Source organism: Dermacentor variabilis, chromosome 6 (assembly GCF_050947875.1).
Source record: "Dermacentor variabilis isolate Ectoservices chromosome 6, ASM5094787v1, whole genome shotgun sequence".
In the NCBI taxonomy this organism is placed as follows: domain Eukaryota; kingdom Metazoa; phylum Arthropoda; class Arachnida; order Ixodida; family Ixodidae; genus Dermacentor; species Dermacentor variabilis.
Window position 1 is genome coordinate 15,077,912 of NC_134573.1, and position 20,706 is coordinate 15,098,617.

The window sequence follows — 20,706 nt, forward strand, 5'->3', positions numbered from 1 at the left end:
GAGGTTTTTTTTAGCGCACGAAAAGGGACGAAAGACAGTGGCAAGACGCGGACACAGCGGTGTTTTCAGCGCACGAAAGTGCGCTAAAGAAACCTCAGTTACGGAATACCAACACGCCCTAACCTACGCTCTTTCAAGATTTCCCTGAGCCGCTATAGTAGTGCTTCACAACCTTTCCCAGCTGGTCAAAGAACCTACTCGTATTGAGAACAATACGCTATCAGACCCTTTTCCTTGCAAATGCTACCACTGTCTGCTGCAACCCGCAAATTCAGGTTTCCGAAGGTATATCGACCACAAAATCAAGTACCTTATGTTGGAAATTAGTTTTGTCCCACAGACTAAAAAAGAGGAAAGAATTGTCCCAATTTTCTTGCGTGCCAGTGATATTGATGTATTATACACACTAGATGGCTCTTTTTCTGGATTTCATGCCATATGTGAATAAAACAAACATTCTATTGATGAAATATGGGGCTACTTCAAGTTCCTGGTCCTGAAATGTATCCGTGACTTTGTACCTGTGAAGCAAAAAGTTCTGCAGAAGCGCAATCCTTGGGTAACAAAAGAAATAGTACAAATCGAACGGAAGCTGAAAAAGGCAAGAGAACAACACAAGCAATGCCTAAATGTTCCCACGAGTGATAGGTTTCTCGGCTTTCGTACATTCTTAGTTGACAAGATAAAAAAACGAAAAGAATACTACCAACATATAGCACCATAAAATTTTCTTGTCTCATCCCTGGGAAAGTTCTGGCAGCACTTATTGCCAGAAAAGAAAGTTGTACCCAGACTCTGTAGCGGTGATACCTTTTTAACCGACAGTGCTGAAATTGCAAATGCGCTCAACCAATACCTCTGATCAGTGTTTACGCGTGATGACGGTATCAGCCTACAGTTCTCTAGCTATGAACACATTCTGCCGATTGGTGATGTTAGAATTACTGAGGAAGGTGTGTTAGCACTTATGCTTAACCTCGACGCTAAAAAATTGCCCGGAGCTGTTGGAATCACGAATGTGTTTCTTTGCCGGTGTGCCGAGTGGTGTTTAAAGCGTTTAACCTGAATATTTGAGAAATCACTGTCAAGTGCAAAAATCCCAGCCGATTGGTACTAAGCAAAAATCATTCCCATATCAAAAACGAAAAATCCATCTCTCCCCACATCATACAGGCTAATATCTTTACTCTGCACATGCGCAAAATCCATTGAACACATAATTTTCAAACACACTTCGGCCTTTTTAAGTGACAACGCAACTGACGCAAAACAACATGGTTTCTGGCGAGGTTTATCGACCGTAACTCAGCTTGTGGAAACAGTTCACGACTTAGCAACAGCTCTAGATAGACATGGCCAAATTTACTTAATGTTTCTTGATTTTGAAAAAGCATTCGACTGCGTCTCTCACTCCAAATTACTGCTTAAACTAAAACCCATATTAAAGAACGGCACCTTAGTTAATTGTATTGAAGCACACCTCTCATTACGAAAACAATGCGTTCAACTTAACGATGCAGCTTCGACACCCACAACTGTAGACTCTGGAATTCCGCAAGGATGAGTGTTAGGACCGTTCTTCTTTCTCGTCTTTATAAATGACATCATCAGTGACATACGCGTCAAGATAAGCTTTTTGCAGATGACTGCATCTTGTATAACGAAATGCGGAATCCAAGTGATCAGGAAATTTTAAACACCTCGCTGTCTATAACACAAACATGGTGCTCGAAATTGCAGATGAGTTGATCTCAATAAGACTTGTAATGACCACTACTCACAAAAAAATCCCTTAACCTTTATTTATAGGATTAACAACCGGTATTTATCTGTCGTGTATACATACAAATACTTTGGAGTAATATTTGCATCAGTTCCTAGGTGGAACGAGCATGTAACATACATTTAATAAAACCATGAAGAAACTAGGCTTTTAAGGTGATCAATAGGAAACACTTCACCTCAAATAAAAACTTTTAGCATATAAAACATTTATCCAACCAATTCTAGAGCACGCTGCGATTGTCTGGGATCCGCACACGTGAACCAACATCACTAAAATTGAGAAAGTCCGAAGAAAACCAGCTAGGTTTATTTTCAATTCGTACAGCTGGCACACGTCCCTATCATCTCTTGTAGAAGCTGCAGAACTGGAACAAAAATCACAACAAAACAAAATCACAACAAAAAGGTTGGAGATTTTTCCTGCAGGACTAACGCACTTAAAAATTATTTTTTTTCTGGGTACGGTTTCTGAATGGAACGCATTACCCACCACAGTTGTTGACTGCCAAACGGCTTGATCATTTCTTGCTGCACTTGTGAATAAACCATGGCATTCATCCCCTGTCTCTGCCCGTCAAATCATGCTGATCAAAAGATTTTTGTTGTGCTGTTTATTATGCAGTTTACTGTTCAGTGTCTGCTATCTTGTTTGATATTTCTGTTCTGTTATAACTGCCCGCTCCTGCCTAAAGCCTGGTAACAAGGCTGGCAGTACCTGTAAAATAAGTAGATAAAACTACCACATACCATGACCTCCCCCCTTCTGGACCTCGGCTAGACTCCATAATTCAGGCCTCTCTCAACCTAAAAGACATGTTTTCTGCCACAATTTAACACACACAAAAAGAAAACACATGAAGACTCATAAATTGTTTTAGTCAATTCCACATGATGCACTTTTTGTTGCAGTAAAGAGGTGCATAGAAGAAAGCGGCATTATAGCTTTTCAAAATGCAGCCCGTGTTACGCTTGAGGACTTTTTAACATTATTGGAAGCCTATTTTAATAGTACCTTTATTTGCTTTGACAAGCAGCTTTTCTTGCAAAAACGTGGCATTTGCATTGGTTCTTGTATTGCGCCGCTGCTGTGCAACATATTCTTATGTAGTGTTGACCGCCTGCTCAAAGAGGCTTTTACACGGGACAGCACTTTAAACATTTTAAAAGTGTTTAGATACATGAACGACTTCTTAATCCTTTTTAGCAGATATGGCTTGATGAAGCGCTGCTATGACATTTTAAACATTTTTAGGGACAATGGTAAAGGGCTTTCGTTTACGCATGAAGTGCCATAGTGTAACACCCTGCAGTTTTTAGATTTAAGATTAACCTTTCAAGAAGGACAAGCTTGTTGGCAATATTTCCCACGTGCCAAGAAAGAGTTGCTGCCGTATAACTCGTGCCATTACAAAATTGTCAAGCGTGGAATTGCTATGCTCTGCCTGGAGTCTGCCCTCGGAAGGTCGTGTACACACACAATGCAGGCCTCGTTAAATAATCAGATTAAGCGACTTAAAGCAGCATGGTTCCCTGACTCGTTGGTGAGCTCAGCCACCGAAAGCCTTTTACGGAAGGTTAAAGGTACCAGCGCCACAAGGGAGGAAGAAAGAGCCAGAACCGCAAGACCTGCAGTGATTCCTTATGTTCATAAGGTCTCCCTAACCTCAAGAAGGTGGCGGGCCAGTATGGCGTACCCATTGCCTTTCTGCCCCCGTCAAACTGGGTCGACTCTGTTCGAGAACCGCAAGGCTGTGGCAAGAAACATAGCACGTCCTACGGTAGATGCGCTACGGCCGTGGTGTCTGAAATTCCCCTTTAGTGCGGCAAGCCCTATATAGGACAGACTGGACGCTGCATAAATGAACGAGCAAGGGAATACGGACTAAATCTAATGAAAGATGGCATAGCACACTTGCCTGTGCACTGCAAGGGCCGCATGTGCAAACCACGTTTTTCTGAGATTAGGATTCTTGGCAGAAGTAGATTTCAAACAGCACATGAGCTAATGGAAGCTTACTATATAAAAAAGAAAGGAACAAATTGCATTAGTGATACATCTATCTATTGTGCTCTACAAATCGGAAACTAGATTGTTTGACCGCTGGGTAACGCAGATTTGTGAACAGCCAGCGCATGTGTGTATGCGTATATATATTCATGGCTCACAGCCCAAATCAAACCAGTTGGGAATGCTGCCCGTGTTGTCTTTATGTGTCTTCCTTTTGTGTGTGTTAAATTGCAGCAAAAAACATGTCTTGTAGCAAGCACCAGCTATGCCAACAAACAGTTCTGTTGCAACTTTCTCAACCTAACATTTCGCATGCGATCACTCGGCACTGCCTCTCACACTGCTGAGAGGTGTTAACCGGAACAGTGCATTTCACCACAGATATTGAGGATGCATTTATTGCAACTGTTGCCAAGCAATGATTCCTGCAAAATTAATTGCATTACAACTTGCTGCTTAGCTAGTGAAATTTCGTTGCCAGACATTCCTCTACAGTTTGTCTTGCAAGTAGTGCCTGCATATTTATAGAGTCAGCCTTTCAAGTAATATAGCTGATGTGACAATTGCAAAATGTACCCTAAATGTCTAATAAACCTCTTACTCTTAAAACAGATATGGTGTACCACTATGAACTTTGACAAATCAAATAATGAATGACTAAATGCAGATGCATTTTGCTTAGAACCTAAACAGTTATTGACACATTGATACATTACAATTATTTTTAGATTATTTAAAAGGGCTGTTAAGCCATTACAGTTTAAGCCCAAATATTTACCATGCACTAATTCTAGAAACTGATTCACATTGCCAATGTGAGATATATTCCATTCTATGGCATCCAAGATTTATCAGGGCTGTGCACCGGTCATTACAGGGTGTCACATGTACAAGCCTCAAAGTGCGGAATTTGCCTCAATAAAGGTAAAGGCTGTGCACTTGCTCGCTGGAAAAGCTTTTCCGCAACATATTATTTAAAAAAAAAAAGAAAATAATTATGGGGTTTTTCGTGCCAAAACCACAATCTGATTAAAAGGCACGCCATACTGGGGTACTCTAGAAATTTGGACTGCCTGGGTGTTTTTGCATTTCGCCCCCATCGAAATGCAGCTGCCGTGGCCGGGATTCGATCTTGCAACCTCATGCTCAGCAGCCCAACACCATAGGCACTAAACAATCATGGCGGGTGCAACATTTCATTGTCACTGCAGTTTGATGGTAATGTCTTTGTATAGATCACCAAAGCAAAGGCATGTTTATGGCATGTGCACAGAGTTCCTTCCTTGAGCACAGAGTGGGCCTATTCATTCAGTCACGGGCCTGCGCTTCTAACGGTGAGCCTGGGCCAAATTTTTCAGCCCATGCAGTGCTCTAAGCAAAGGTCAGAGCAAGAAAGAGCAAGTTGTGCAAGCGCAACCGTGGTGTCCAAGTCCATGTCCCAGTGATGAGTAACAGACATCAATGCCAAAGGCTCTGTTCTTGCTGGCGGTACGTGCCGGAAGCAATTGCATGAGCTGGAAACACATTATGTCCACCATGCTTTCAACATCACCTATTTGCCCCATGGAGAGAAAAAAGTAGTTTAGTTTCCTCCATGCATCTGCTATGTGAATGAGGGCATAAAATGCCATATGACTACCGCCAACATGGCAGTTCATCAAGGGTTGTTGGCCTATTTTCAGCACCTTCCATTCTGCCACACACAGCTTGTCTAGGCAACATGGCAGCTGGCTTGCATTCGCGTTGGCACCAGGCTTGCTACCTGAGCCGCCCATCACACTTCCCACTTGCACGTTCCCTCTTTTTGCGATAGCAACTAAATGAACACTCAAGTTAAATTTATGCTGTCAGTGTTGCCATGACGGCCTGTATAAAGTTCAAGTGCAATAGGAGGTATGCACTGAGCTCGACCCGCGAGGCGGCGACAGTGTCGCTGGGGCAACCGCGCCATGTTGACGGTCGGGAGCATCGAAAAAAATGGCAGCAGTCTTACTCGCGCGAACATCTGATCCCTATCTTTTGGTTCGCCGTTCGCCTTGTTTTCTTATCCAGTCGCTGATATATAAGCAGGACGTTGCAGTGTCTCGTGCACAGTGCTGTTCTACGTCTACGTACAATGTTTACGTATCCGGACAGACTATGCTACGGCGTGGCCGTGCGTCAACTGAGCTTCGATGTCGCGGTGAACTGTGCTATGTTCAGATGCAGCAGTCACACAAGAAAGAAACTCGGTGATAGGAATATGTTCAGATTGGGTTCCTCTCGACACTTGGTTATTTCTCTTCTTAACTGCAACCATAATGTAAAAGAGCATAGCAGCTATGTGCGAGCACACCTCTGCCAGGCCTGCCTTGCAGGCGCAGTGTGGCGCCAGCACCTCGCCGTTTTCTCTTGCGAGAAGCCATGGTGCGAGTGGCTTTTTATCGAATGACTGTGATCGACAAACCTGGGAGGGCAAAAAAAAAAAGAGACTGTTTTGGCAAGACCAGAATAATTGACGTAGCATAAAAATGACGAAGGCTGTGTAAAATCATTGTCTAGTTCTCGGGGGGAAGGAGGGGGGGGGGGTTTCATTGAAGCAAATTTAACGCTATCCTTTGACGACACAAGTGGACAACATGGAGTAAATTCCGTAATGAAGGCGACCATGTTATGCGAGCACTTTGACGTGCGGCTGCTGCACCCAGCCGCTCGCCAGATCATTGTGGCCTTCCATCGACTTGTAGGCTTTCGAATGCTCGCGCGTCGCGGAGCTCGTTGCATACGCAGTGTAATCCTTGATGTCTGCGACGTCCACGCGAGGCAGTAGTCCGACATCGCGCCGAAGCTGATGATCTTTGGGTTCGAGCTGGTCGACACAGTCACACGAGCGCACTTCGTTTTCATAACGTGATTTTTCTGGTTCACTCAACCCACGCACATACGTGCTTAGGCCCATCGTTGACCTAAGACATACTACTCGATAGCCAAGTCAGAAAGGCACATTTAAAAGGTCGTTTGACGGTTCGTGCATATCAGTGGGCCACTTGGCGACGCAGGCCTGCTTGCGTAGGCAGCGCGAACTTGCGACCGCAGTTATGCCGGTCTCCGCAGATGCCGCTAGCGCTCCTAGCGGATGACGTCATGTGCATACCTCCTATAAGATCACAGTCCGCAGACTGTTTGCTGTAGTGTAACACTACAGACACTACAGCCTTTCATCGAAACCAAGAGCTGGGCAAGTTGGTGTCAATCCATTTAACAACAACAACAACAAAAAAAAAGAACAGCACAAAATTCCAATTCTGCGCCCCTGTTTGTCATTGCTTTTCTCGTACATGTCTATTTTGTGCTGGTATTTTGTTAAGACTACAGCACTGTATGCTGTAGTGTCTCTGCCAGGTACTGAACAGGCAAGGGTTCCAATGGTAAAGTGGTGTTTATTGCCCAAAGCTTACAGGCTCATGGTTACGTCAGGAATCCATCGACAGTGTACAGAGCACAACCTTTTAGGCACTTGTGCGCACACGTGCACTTATCAGGCGCGCTATTGTGGGCACAACACTTCCTCTGATTTTATTATGGAACTATCACAATTCAGGTTCCTGCTTGGAATCTATCACGTGATCGTCAATTCTGAACTGGGTAGCGTCAATCCTGGCTGCCCCCTGAAGTGCCAGCGTGCAACGTCGGTGGTGGAGAGGAAACACTAGCTGGTGGTAATGAATGTGCTGGTGTCGATCTGGTGTCGCTGTGTGGCAACATGGAGAACTAATCGTCTTGAACAATGTTTTCGGCAGGTACTGCCGTGCCTTGAAGTACCGTATCTACTCAAATCTAGCGTGCACTTTTTTCCAATAAAACGGGTCCAAAGATTGCGTGCATGTTAGAATCGAGTTACCATATCAAATCTGCATTACCATATCACCATTGGCATTTCAAAATGGCCGCCTCGTACACACTTCTACCGTAGCTTTCCCCATGTGCTGTAGTAAGTGTGCTTAGGCAATGCTTCCTTTGACTTAGGTTAGTGCACCGTCTGTCTGCCCACTTTCTGCGTTTGCTCTATCAGCATGGAAGTGCCGACTGCAAAGACATGCCGAGTTCATGACGATGTTGCAATTAAAAGGAAAGCAATCACGCATGCAGTGACAGACGGAAATCGGGCTGCATCACGGGCGTTCGGAGTTCCTGAACCATACGTACGGGACTGGTGCAAACAGGAGATGCGTTCTACAGCAGCAACTGCTACGTACGGTGTGGCCACGTGGCCCCCATGTTGAAAGCGATCCGCGACAGAGACAAGAGTCTATGCATCTAGGCGCACCGACCTGTGTTCTCGTCGCTTAGCTTGCGTCAAAACGTTTAAAGAGCTTCCTTCGTCATTGAGTGAGACGTGTTCATGTTTGCTTGTGCGTGCGTGACACCACGCTTCTTAATTTAGTTAGCAAGCGAATGTTTAAAAGTTTGTACGGCCAATAAAACTATTATCCTTACTTTTCGTATAGTTATCTACTAATTTGCTTTCGTAATCTATGCTTCGCCTTTCAGGCAAAACTGTGACTTCTTTTATTTATCGCAACTTTAGTGCATTTGGAGAAACAGTTTTTTCCAAATGAGAGAAAGTTGTATTTCTGTATGAAAGAATGAGGTGCGCGGTACTGTAAAGGACCTTTCTTTTTTTTACTTCATGTCAAATGGGTGCGCGTTACAATCGAGGGCGCATTATAATAGAGTAAATTCAGTAACTGTTTCTTGTCATGTCACTACTCCAAGCATTCTGAAGGGGCCAGTGCACGAATGTCAAAAAAATTAAATGATGCGGTTTTACATGCCAAAACTACGATCTGATTATGAGGCACACCGTAGTGGAGGGCTCCGGATTAATTTTGACCACCTGGGGTTCTTAAACACGCACCTAAATCTAAGTAGACGGGTGTTTTTGCATTCTGCCCCCATTGAAATGCATCTGCCATGGTACTTAGCAGTGCAACACCAAAGCCACTAAGCAACCATGGTGGGTGCAAGAACCTTGAAAGACACTGGTCCGGTCTGAGCAATCACAACAGCTGGCGTCCATTTCAGCCGCTCCCTGTACTTTCTTGCGAAAATGTGATCACCAGCACTTACTTCATACACACGACACTATTGGTTCATTGTCTGTCTGAGCTGTTCATAAGCCACGCTCTACCCCCCGTCGGCTTGAGCCGGCATAGATGGGTATGCAAATGTCGCCCGAACAACAAGTCAGCCAGCTCTTCATGTGCAATAGCGTGAAGAGTGTTCTGATAGGTGAGCAGAAACTTGTCGAGCTTCACCTTTCAGTGGTTGGCGCATGTCGTCCTTCCGTAGCACATTCTTCAGGGTTTGCACAAACAGTTCTGCGAGCCCACTTGCACTAGGATCGTAGAGTGCTGTTTGCACGTGTCGGCAGCCCATCTCCCAGACAAACTGTTTCTGTGACATGAATTGTGAGCTGTTGTTTGACACAATTGTCTCGGGGAAACCAAAACATGCAAGAACGTCTCGTAAACACTGAATTGTGACATCTGTAATAGTCGACTGCATCATGAAAACTTCTGGCAACTTAGAGTGGGCATCGACCACATGAGAAACATGGACTGTTGCACTGGTCTTGCAAAACCTATATGCATACGTTGCCACGGCACTGAGCACCAGGACCACAGGAGCAACAGTGCTTTGCAAGGGGCACTGTGCTGTTCTTGGCAATTTGCACATGACTGCAGCATATGCTTGAGGTCCCCTTCGATGGATGGCCCCTAGTAACTTCACGCTAGTGTCTTGCTGCGAACTATACCTGGGTGACCCTCATGTAACTCGTCCAAGACCGTACTCTGCAGCTTTGCGAGGATGACTACTCATGTCCCCAGCAAAATGCATCCTTGATGAAACGTCAGTTGATTGCACTGATGATGTAATGTTTCAGCCTGTTGTCACCAACAGATGTCGACCAACCTGTACTTATGAACTCTTTTACTTCCACCAGATCATTGCCATGGTCCGTGGCACGTGCAATTTCTTTACTCGACACTGGCAGGAAGGCCAGTCGCAATCTATAAAAGATTTGTTCACTTTCTTGCATTTTTTCCTCGACATACGAAGTGGCAAACAAAAGAAAAATCAGCTTCGGCATTATTGGCTGACTTCTTAAAAAGAATGTCGTAGCTGTATGCCGACAATCTCACAGCCCAATACTGTACACCCGCAGCTGCAGTAGGCGGGATTTCAGTTGTTGGGCCCAAAATTTCCTGTAAGTGCTTATGATCTGTAATTAGAGTGAATGCTCGGCCATAAATATAGAAGTTAAACTTTTTTATGCCAGAAATTATGGCCAATGGCTCTTTTCCAAGGTGGCTCTATTTCTTCCCCAGCTCTGACAGTATGTGCGAAACAAAAGCAACCAGTCTAGACCTGCGGTCCTCGAAAAAGTGGAAGAGTACTGCAGCTACTCCGTACTGCGATGCGTCACAGGCCAGCTTCAACGGTCTATCCAGGTTGTAATGGGTTGGCACCTCTAGTGATGACAGCATCGTTTTGACTTGCTCGAACGCTGCACGGGAGCGGTCATCCCAGACCTGAGGAGTGCCTTCCACAAAGGCCGGTAAAAGGGCTCAGCAACCATTGATAGATTAGGCACAAAGTTATCGTAATAGTTCATGACACCTGGGAAGAACTGTAAACTTTTAGCGTTTTCATTCTCCGTATTTTCTCATACCCATCCTGAGATTGACTGTTGCTTCTCAGACAGGCCCTTTAAATGTGTTCTTTCTTTGCACACCTATACCAAGTATCCTTAATGTGAGGGCATACTGCACCAGTGTGGCATGGAGAACTGCAGCGTAACAAACCAGCAGCAACTTACTGGCTGTCGCCTGCACCTCGTACAGATCAGCATTCTGGTATTGACTGAAGGTGGAAGTCAGAGTCCAGCCGTCCCGCAGTAAAAAGCTGTTTATTTAACATATACAGTAAACTCTCAGTTGTACGAATGTCGGTTTATCGAATATTTCAGAATAACGAACTTTTTAAATATCCCTGGCAGTTTTCTTATAGATTCTATGCAAAAATGTTTCACTTAAACGAATTTCGGAACAGTTAATATTTCAGTTAAACGAACTTGCTCAGAGGACTAAGGCTTATTTTTGTCATTAGCTGGAGGTCGATAGCAATACTTTGTTTGAAGACTATGCAGAGTGTGACAGTGCGCTGATTACCTGTGCTGGACAGACGGATCTGGAGATTGTTTCCAGTGTTCGTCCTGAAGAAGAAGAGTGCGACGAAGAAGAGGCAACTGTCGAGCCAGTTTCAAGCCCTATAACTCTAGCTGAGGTTGTAGGGTACATTGGAAAGTTGAGAGACTTTGTGTCTCAACAGCAAGCTGTGCCAGAAGAAGTGTACAGAAACATTGACTCTTTGGACAGTTTTGTTACTTCCTATGCTTTAAAAGTACAAGGGTAGAAGAAGATTACAGATTTTTTTCTAAGTGAGAAAGGCAGCATTATAACTCTTATGAACCTTGCACTTGTTGATATGTACAAATTCCATTTCACACATTTCTAACACTACGGATGCCATGTTTTTTGCTCCATGAATTGTACTTCAAACTTTTGACTCTGCATGCCATGCCTTATGGTGGTCTAGTGAATATTCAGTTTAGTGAACTTTCAGTTAAGTGAACTATTTCCTTCGGTCCCTTGAAGTTCACTCAAGTGAGAGTTCACTGTACAACCAATATATATAATGAAGAACAGAAGCGCCCCCTGGGGAATAAAGAACTGAAATGTATAACGAAACTGAATATAACATACTCTCTCCCTTATTTTTAGTGGTTAGTTGTTAGTAAGTATTAGTAAGGAAAACCCCAAAGCATGCACACTGTACTTATTTACACATATTTACAACCTATGTACACAAAGTCAGACCGCCAACTAATTGGTCTGATAGTCTTGGAGCCAGGCCGGTGGCCAGTGCTCTCGGGTCGGCCGCATTGGATGTTGCACTGGCGACGGGCTTGTTGACTGCTGCTACGGTATGCCAGGAGACAGTGCCTGCGTCCTGGGAGAAGGAGGCTGTGGCGCCTCAGGAGACCGTGGCTGCGGCGTGGCAGGCTGCGGCGTGGCAGGCTGCAGCGTGGCAGGTTGCAGTGCATTAGGAAGCTGCGACGTGGCGGGCTGCAGCGCATCAGGAGACCGTGGCTGCGGCATGGCAGGTGGGCCTGGTTCCCAGGTGCCCCTCTCCGGAACCCTGGAAAGCTTGGAGGCATTCCACGTACGGCTGTCTCCAAGTCGGAAAGAGGCTGGTCCCCTCCTCTTGATCACCTCAGTTGGTGAAGAAAAGGCGCAGTCTCCCTTGAACCGAACGGACAGTTTTTGATACGGACAAAATCGCCTACGGCTATCTTCGTCTTCTTGGCGGCTCTCCTTTTGTCCGTGTAGTGCTTGCTGCTTTGCTGCTGACGCCTAACCCTTTGACGAAGTCGCGCCAACTCCTTGGCTGGGTCTTCAGCAAATGCTGGTGCTGAGAAACCCACGACATGCAGCCTGGTTCAGGGCATTCTACCATGCAGCAGGACTGCTGGGGCGACCCCAGTGGTGGCGTGCGGAGTACAGCAATAAATGGCAAGGTATTCTGTGACAGCTTGCCGGAGTGGTCGTCTTTCGAGGAGTGAAACTTGAATGAAATTCTTCAATGTGCGATTAAAATGTTCTATTTGCCCATTGGCTTGGGGGTAGTATACCGAAGAATGCGAAATACTGATGCCTCTGTTTTGCAGGAAAGTTATGAACTCACGCGAAGTGAACTGAGGTCTATTGTCACAAACAATCTCTTCCGGGTAGCCTTCATGGGCAAAAAGACTTGTTAAAAAGTCTTTCACCGTGCTCGTGGACACATCGCTGCAAAAATACACCTCTGGCCATTTAGAATGGTAGTCAACAAGCGTTACAGCAAATATGCTGTTGCAAGCTGCATGCTCCAAAGGACCAACAATGTGTAGGCCAAGCTTTTGCCGCGGTCGCTCAGGCCATTCAACAGGTTGCAATGGTGCTGGTGATGTTTTGGCGGACTTATCTGCCTCCAGGCAGATATGGCAGTTTTTTACTGCCATTTCCACTTGCTTATCTATTCTTGGCCGCCAGAACCGCTCACGCGGTCACACCTTCGTACATGTGATACCCAGATGTGTCTCGTGCGCGATGCTGATGATCTGAGCCATGAGGGAGGACGGAACAACGAGGCGCTCTCCACGCAGTAGCAGCTTATCGACAACAGAAAGTTCTTCCCGAGTGATGTAGAATGGTTTCGCCTCTTCTGGTATGGACTTCTTTGGCGGCCAGGAACTCAGCACGAATGACTTAATGGTTTCCAGGCAACTGTCGTCGAGGGCGGCCTGCCTGAACTTCTCCTTTGTCACGCAGACTGGCTCAATAAACGAAACAATTTCTTCCTGCTTAGCAATCTCTGGCTCCGAGGTAGATGCTGGTAGCCGAGAAAGTGCATCTGCTACAGTGTTTGTGGACCCCTTGCGGTATTCAACAGTGAAATTGTAGCAAAGCAGTCGTGCACTCCAGCGTGCGATTCGGAGTGGGCGTCTTCCATGTCCTTGTGACGACAGCAAGGACACCAGTGCCTGGTGGTCTGTTTGAATTGTGAAATGACGACCCCAAAGGTACGTGTGCCATCGCTCACACGCCCAAATGCACGCAAGAGCTTCTCGTTCACCAACTGAATATTTTCACTCCACAGGGGACAGTGTACGAGATGCGAAAGCGACTGTGCGGAGCTCGTGGCCACTTTGTTGCTGCAGAACTGCTCCCAGCCCACAGTCGGACACGTCGGTCGACACAATGACTGGCAATGACGAATCGAACATCTGGAGGACTGTATTCGACGAAAGCATTTCCTTGACCCTCCTGAAACTGCTGTCTGCTTCGGCAGACCAGATGAATCGCTCATTTTTGCGAAGTAAGACTCTCATAGGCTCAACCACTTGTGCCAAGTGTGGAACAAACTGAGTAGTATTCTACGAGACCCAGGAACGAACGAAGGATGGCCACATCAGTTGGCATTGGTGTGTTAACTATGGAGTCTACTTTCTCTGGAAGTGGCGAGATACCACGCGCAGTGACCTTGTGCCCTAGAAAGGCAAGTTCTGGAATGTCGAAAAGGCATTTGTTGTTCAGTTTCAGACCTGCGTTCTTGATCTTTTGCAGCACGGTCTTCAAGTTTGAAAGGTGTTCTGCGGTCTTGCCAAAAATGATGACATCATCAATGTAGAACGACACGCCAGGGCAGCGGTCAAGGATTGTCGCCATCATCTTCTGAAATGCTGCTGGGGCAGAAACCAACCCAAAGCAAACTCTTTTAAAACGGAAAAGGCCATCATGAGTGATGAAAGTTGTCAGATCCCTGCTGTCAGGGTGCAAGAGAACCTGATGGTAAGCGGAAGCCAAGTCAAGTTTGGAGAAGTGTGTAGTGGGCCTACCAAAGTGTGAAGCAGCTCCTCTGTATGGGGCAATGGGAAACTGTCTGGAACAATAGCTTTGTTCGGCTCTCGAAGGTCTACGCATATCCTGATGCTACCATCTTTCTTGTTAACAACAACAATGGGGGACACCCATTCAGAAGCATCGATCCGCTCGATGATGTCAAGGCTCAGCAACCTCTGAAGCTCATTTGATACTGGTGACCGGAGAGAATACTGTAGACGGCGAAGCTTCGAAGCTACAGGCTGCACGCTTTGGCGTGTCTTGATGCGATGCGTGAACCCCTTAGCAAGACCCAACTCGGGACTAAAAAGTGAACTGAACTCGTGTGCTAAGGCTGGCGGAAGAGCTTTGTTACAGGGCTGCATGCTTGACGGTGTGGAAATAGAACAGGATAGCGGGTCAAGGGTCAACAACAGTCGGCTGCGGAGCAATGGACATGTATAAGCACTTGAGAGCAGAACCCTCAATGCGAAGATCCAAGGCTTTAATGCCGTCAAGACCGATCAGACAAGTTCCTCGGTGAACAACATAAAAACGTAGCGACACTGTGCGGCCTTTAAATCGAACGTCTGCCTGGAAACAACCTAGCACTGGAATCGGCCGTTGAGAGTAGTCAGACAGACTAACATGCGGAGCAGGCAGTAGCGGAACGCTGTGAAAACATTGACTTAATTCGTGCTCCGACAGGATTGAAACGGACGACCCTGAATCAACAAGAAATGTCAAAGTGACATTCGCGACTTGCTCTTGCATATGAATTCCGCTATGCGCGGAACACTGCACAGTCAAAACTTCCTCAGCACTGCTGGATGACGACACATCTTCATGAAATTCAACTTCACGGACTCGGCCTTGCATTTGGGTTAGCTTACGGTTGCATACCCTTTGAAAGTGGCCCTTGCGACCGCAAAACGAACAAGTCTTGCCATGTGCTGGGCACTGCGGTGCAGACGCGATGTGGTCCCGCGAGCCGTATCGGAAACAATCTGGCGAGCCAGAGCGGCTACTCTGTTCTCGGTTCCGCTGAGGAGGGCGGTTCTGCTGCGGCGCAAGTGAGCCGCCCGCGCTCCTCGTCAAATTGTGCTCAAAGGTGGCTGCCGGTTGTGAATTCCTTTTTTTCGAAGAATGCGAGGATGGTTTACGACGCTGCCGCAATGAAATTGCTTCGACCGAAGCCGAAAGCTCCTTTAGCTCTTCAGCCGCCTGCTCAAACTGAAGTGCCAATTCGAACTGAATTCTCTAATAAAAGGGTGGAACCCTCGAGCAGTAACCGCTCACGTATGCGATCGGAAGCTACACCGGCAACGAATTGATCCCGCAGAGCATCATCTTGTGAGGCAAAAGAACAATGTGACGCTAGCTCCCATAGAGCAGCAACAAAGTCATGAACGGACTCGCCTGTGTGTTGGCTGCGGCCGTGAAAGCGATGACGCTCGATGATAACATTGCGCGACATCGAAAACTGGTGCCGTAATGCGGCGTGTGCAGAGTCGTATTCGTCAGGAGGGGCCACGACAGACTTGTCATCGGCGAGTGCTATGGCGCTGGTCCCTGCATGTAGCGTCTGATAAATACGCTGACCCTCCGCCCCCAAACAATGCAAAAGAATAGCCTTGCGTTGCTCTGTCTTGAATGCGGCGGCTCCGGATGCCATAAAGTACACGTTGAACAAATGCTCCCACTGCTCCCATGGCAATGAGGGACGGCCGGGCGTCAGAAGGAAAAACGGTGGCGGAGCAAGCCTGGTGAAGCTCATGGTGGGGGGATACGGATGGCACAGCGGGGCTGGGGGTACGTTCCCGACATTCTCGGCGCCAATGTGGTATTGACCGAAGGTGGAAGTCAGACTCCAGCCGTCCCAAAGTAAAAAGCTGTTTATTTAACATATACAACCAATATATATAATGAAGAACAGAAGCGCCCCCTGGGGAATAAAGAACTGAAATTAATAACGAAACTGAATATAACAAGCATGTGCCTCTTTACTCCTTTCTTCCATTTTGTGTAGCTGTGTGGCCAGTGACTCGAGCCTCGGCGACATTCTTTCGGGCTGCTTTCATGGCCAGGGCACGGTCGACTGCTTTAAAGAACGTCAATTTGTCGTTCTCAGTAAAAAGTGCTTGCTGCACATCCTCCCAGAGTAGTCTGCAAACGAAATAGTCCCAAAGCGCTTTCTCTAAATCAGCTCCAAATTAGCAGGTCTGAGATAACTTGCAAAGCTCTGCAACATACTCGAGCAAGGACTCGCCTTCGTGCTGTGCTCTGCAGTAAAACTTGGTTCGTTTGCCAATTATCGATGGCTTTGGAGCCAGGCAGGCGTCCAAGATGCTCTTCAGTTGATCGAAACTTTTGGTCGATGGCAGGTCAGGCGCCATCAATGATTTCAACAACCTGTACCTTTGCAGGCTGATGATACTGAGCAATGCATGCACTTTGTTCCTGTCAGGAATATTGTTGACCATCAGAAAAGATGTCAACCTCTCCTTGTATGCCATCCAGTCACTCATTAAATGACTCCATCTGGCCCAACTGTCCAGTCGACTGCACAGCCGCTTCTTGGTTTTCCTTCTTCACCAAACCAACAGCTACCTGCCTCGTCGCCAAGTGTAGGGTCTCTGCCAAGGACTGAACAGGCAAGGGTTCCAACGGGAAAACGGCGTTCACTGCCCGTAGCTTACAGGCTCATGGTTACATCAGGAATCAGCTGACATTTTAGGCACGTGCGCACTAACAACAGTCTGCTTATCAGGCCAGTTATCGCAAACACAAAAGTGAGGAAAAGTATGCGAGAGTGAGCTGAGAATGACGGCTTGATACAGGCGTTCCTCTTGCACCCCCAATGTTGGAGGTCACGTGATCAAGTGTGCGCACAAGTGATCCACGATGATAATTTGGGATTTTAATAGCACACAAGCCGTGCAGGCTATAATGCACCAAGCACGTTTTTAGAAGTACCTTAGCCATTAAATTGTGGTAAGCTGGTGTAAATGGCCAAGTAAAAGTATAAAAGCATGAAATGTGCTACAATTCCTGTAGTGTTCCTGTGGCCTTTAAATACTTCTTTGTCTCCATTTTTCTAAGCAGGAACATGTTATTGAAATGTGTAGCACATTTAATCATTCACCACAGTGTTGGCATTTCAATTGTGGTTTATTATCTAACTGGTAAGTACGGGTCAGCCTTGTGTGACCAACTCGTAGGAGACATAGGATTATCTTGTAAAATCTTTCTCTGTGGCAACAACTGTGGCATTCTTTCAAAACAGGCTTTATGCAATAAAGCTTGTTATGTTCTTGCTGATCCCATAGTTTCAGCTAGTGTTTTACAACTGCAGTCTTTAATGTGCATTTATAATCCTGCCAAGGTAGGCAGACATTGTATAGCTCCAAAACTTTGGTGCCAGCTGCCATAAAATCTGCTCTTCGTTACCGGCGATTCGTACACGATTAGGAACCCAGCAGAAAGTGACATTTAAACGTCTTTTATGACATTCGGTGTATGGATATCGTATTTGCCTAATTATTTCCCAGTGGCACCCTAGATGGCAGAGCTTGAAGAGAGCTCAAAGAGTCACTAAATATGACAGATTGCTCATCTTCACTTTTCGGGATGTCTTTAAGAGTTAACGAGATAGCATAGAGTTCTGCAGTAAACATAGTAGCATGACAAGCGTCTAATTTGTTTTTCAGGACGATTTGATGTGATTGCAGCACCTACATTATCGTTGCTCTTTGAAAAATATTTCGTGCATTCATTGATTAGTGGGCTTTATTTCCGCAAAGGCCAGATGTGGCCAAAGAGCGCCATGTCAATGATAAGGGCTTGTCATTGGTACATGAACTGCGAATTACGAGGGGTGGACGAAACACGACTGTACAGAGGTCTAAACACATACGCTGAAAAAGTCTGCAAAGTATATGTGTATCAAAAATATGACGACAAATGATCTGTAATATGTACAAACTATACATTACAAGGAGGTTACATACTAAAATATGTCACTGTAAGTAGCTCTAATGGGTCAACAGCGCCCTTAAGCACAAGAGCCTGGAGACGTGCGCCATACAATATTGACACGTGTACTTATATTTAACGGGCGACCACGTTTCGCCGCCTAACAAATGTTATCGCACAGCGCGGGACGCGTCTGCATATATCCGAAGTTTCTGGAAAGTTATCGACGCTTATATCCGCTGTCTGTTGTCGCCGAACCTTGTGTTATCTGATTTCATCGCGTGACTCGAATTTTGTAGAACTTTGTGGAAGGCATGCGGGTCCCAACGATTAGTCTGGAACATTCGATGACTGCTGTATAAATGCCGACGCACTTAACCCTCTGATCAGATTTTTGACGATCGCCGACCGTGTTCGCCGCTATCGTTGTACTATAAGTGTAGCCTGTTTTTGTGGGCACAGGTTCGCCCAATAAAAGCTAGTTTTGTCTTTCACAGTATTTGCTACTGTGTTCTTCAACGTCACCACCACGTGACATCTGGTAGAGGTGCTTTTCGTTCATGTACCAGACGCCCCCGACAAGCCGTGATCCAAGCCCGGACCGCAAAGAAAACACCAACGTAGTCCCGGAGCATCAAGCAAACTGCCGTCTTCAACAGCTGCCCCCGGAGCACAGACTTCTACCAGAGAAGACCAAGAAGATTGTGACCACGGCAACCCCAATGGCAGCCCCAGCGACCCCCATCGTACTACAGCAGCCCAGGGAACCACCGACGTTCCACGGTTACACATTTGAGGACCCGGAAAGCTGGCTGGAAACGTATGAGAGGGTCGCTACGTTTAACAGCTGGGCAAGCGAGGACAAGCTACAACATGTCTATTTCGCATTAGAGGACGCCGCGAGGACGTGGTTCGAGAATCGAGAAGCCACCTTGACGACGTGGGACCTCTTCTGAAGCGGCTTCCTGCAAACATTTACAAGCGTCGTCCGAAAAGAGCGAGCCCAAGCTCTACTAGAAACCAGAGTGCAGCTGCCAAACGAGACGATCGCGATCTTCACGGAGGAGATGGCCCGTCTTTTCCAGCACGCCGACCCGGAAATGTCGGAGGAGAAAAAAGTCCGCTTCCTGATGCAGGGCGTCAAGCAAGAACTTTTCGCCGGACTTATTCGTAACCTACCGAAGACCGTAGCTGAGTTTTCTACAGAGGCATCGACGATCGAGAAAACTCTGGAGATGCGCACCCGGCAATATAACCGCTAGGGGCTCACGGCGCAGTATGCCATACAAGGACTGGGTTCCGACAACCTTCAAGAGACCATCAGGGCCATTGTGCGCGAAGAACTGCGCAAGGTCCAGCCTTCATCGCAGCCTCAAGTGGCCTCGATCGCCGACATCGTCAAAGATGAGGTTCAGCGATAGCTTAGAGTTCCTGATGTGCAACCTCAGTTACCGCAGCCCCAGCCAGGAGCGATGACCTACGCTACCGTCGCACGCCGTCAAGGCCCCCCTCCGCAACCGCGCCAGGGCCCTGTAACGCTGCAATTCCGTCGCCCGCCACCGCCGCCGCCAGCATGCCCGCCCGTCGCCCAGCGCACCTACGCGAGGAGGACGGACATTTGGCAAGCCCCTGACCACCGCCCGCTCTGCTATCACTGCGGAGAAGCCGGCCATGTGTATCGCCAATGCCCATCCCGCGACTTGGGACTGAGAGGGTTCGCCGTCAACGCGCCGCGTCCACAGCTTGGAGAGCGTCCACGTGACATCGCCGACTACCTCGCCGCTACTCAATGGAGCCCTCGACGACCGTCCCGTTCTCCGTCACCAGGCCGCTACCTGTCGCCTCAGCGCCGACCATACACTGGCCCAGCCCGGGGCCGGTCCGTCAGCACATATTCGGAAAACTAAAAGCAGCAACCGATGGAGGTGCGGTTGCTGTTCGTCGAACTGACGAAGATCCTCCGCCGCCGCCGAAGACGACGAAGAAACCATCTCGACGACCTAATGACGACACGCCGCCGTCCCGACGAAGTCAGGAAGCCAAGACTACACCGACGAAAGACGATTTGACGACGCGACGTTCCAGCTTCAGTTCAACACGACGCAGCCGTGATCCGACGCCAAGACCCAACTGCAACGCCAGACATAGAACCACCGAGCTCGACGTACTTCTCGACGGCCACACAGTCACTGCCTTGGTCGACACAGGGGCTGATTACTCCGTCATGAGTGGGCACATCGCCGCCCATTTAAGAAAGTTAAGACCGCATGGGAAGGCCCTCAAATTCGGACCGCTGGAGGACACCTCATCACGCCGACTGGAATCTGCACGGCAAGAATTACCGTTCATGACCGGACTTACCCTGCCACTTTCGTTATCCTCCAACAGTGTTCACGAGACGTCATTCTCGGTATGGACTTCCTGGATCAACACGGCGCAATCATCAACCTGAAGTCGAAGTCAATAACGCTG

General features: G+C 47.2%; 1 protein-coding gene and 1 pseudogene across 3 annotated transcripts in view; both read right to left on the minus strand.

Moving 5' to 3' along the window:
• Nucleotides 1–20,706, minus strand: part of Mitf (transcription factor Mitf) — a 352,829-nt gene that overhangs the window by 247,704 nt on the left and 84,419 nt on the right. The gene's annotated exons all lie outside the window — the stretch shown is intronic.
• On the minus strand, nt 6,408–19,716 carry LOC142584646 (uncharacterized; annotated as a pseudogene).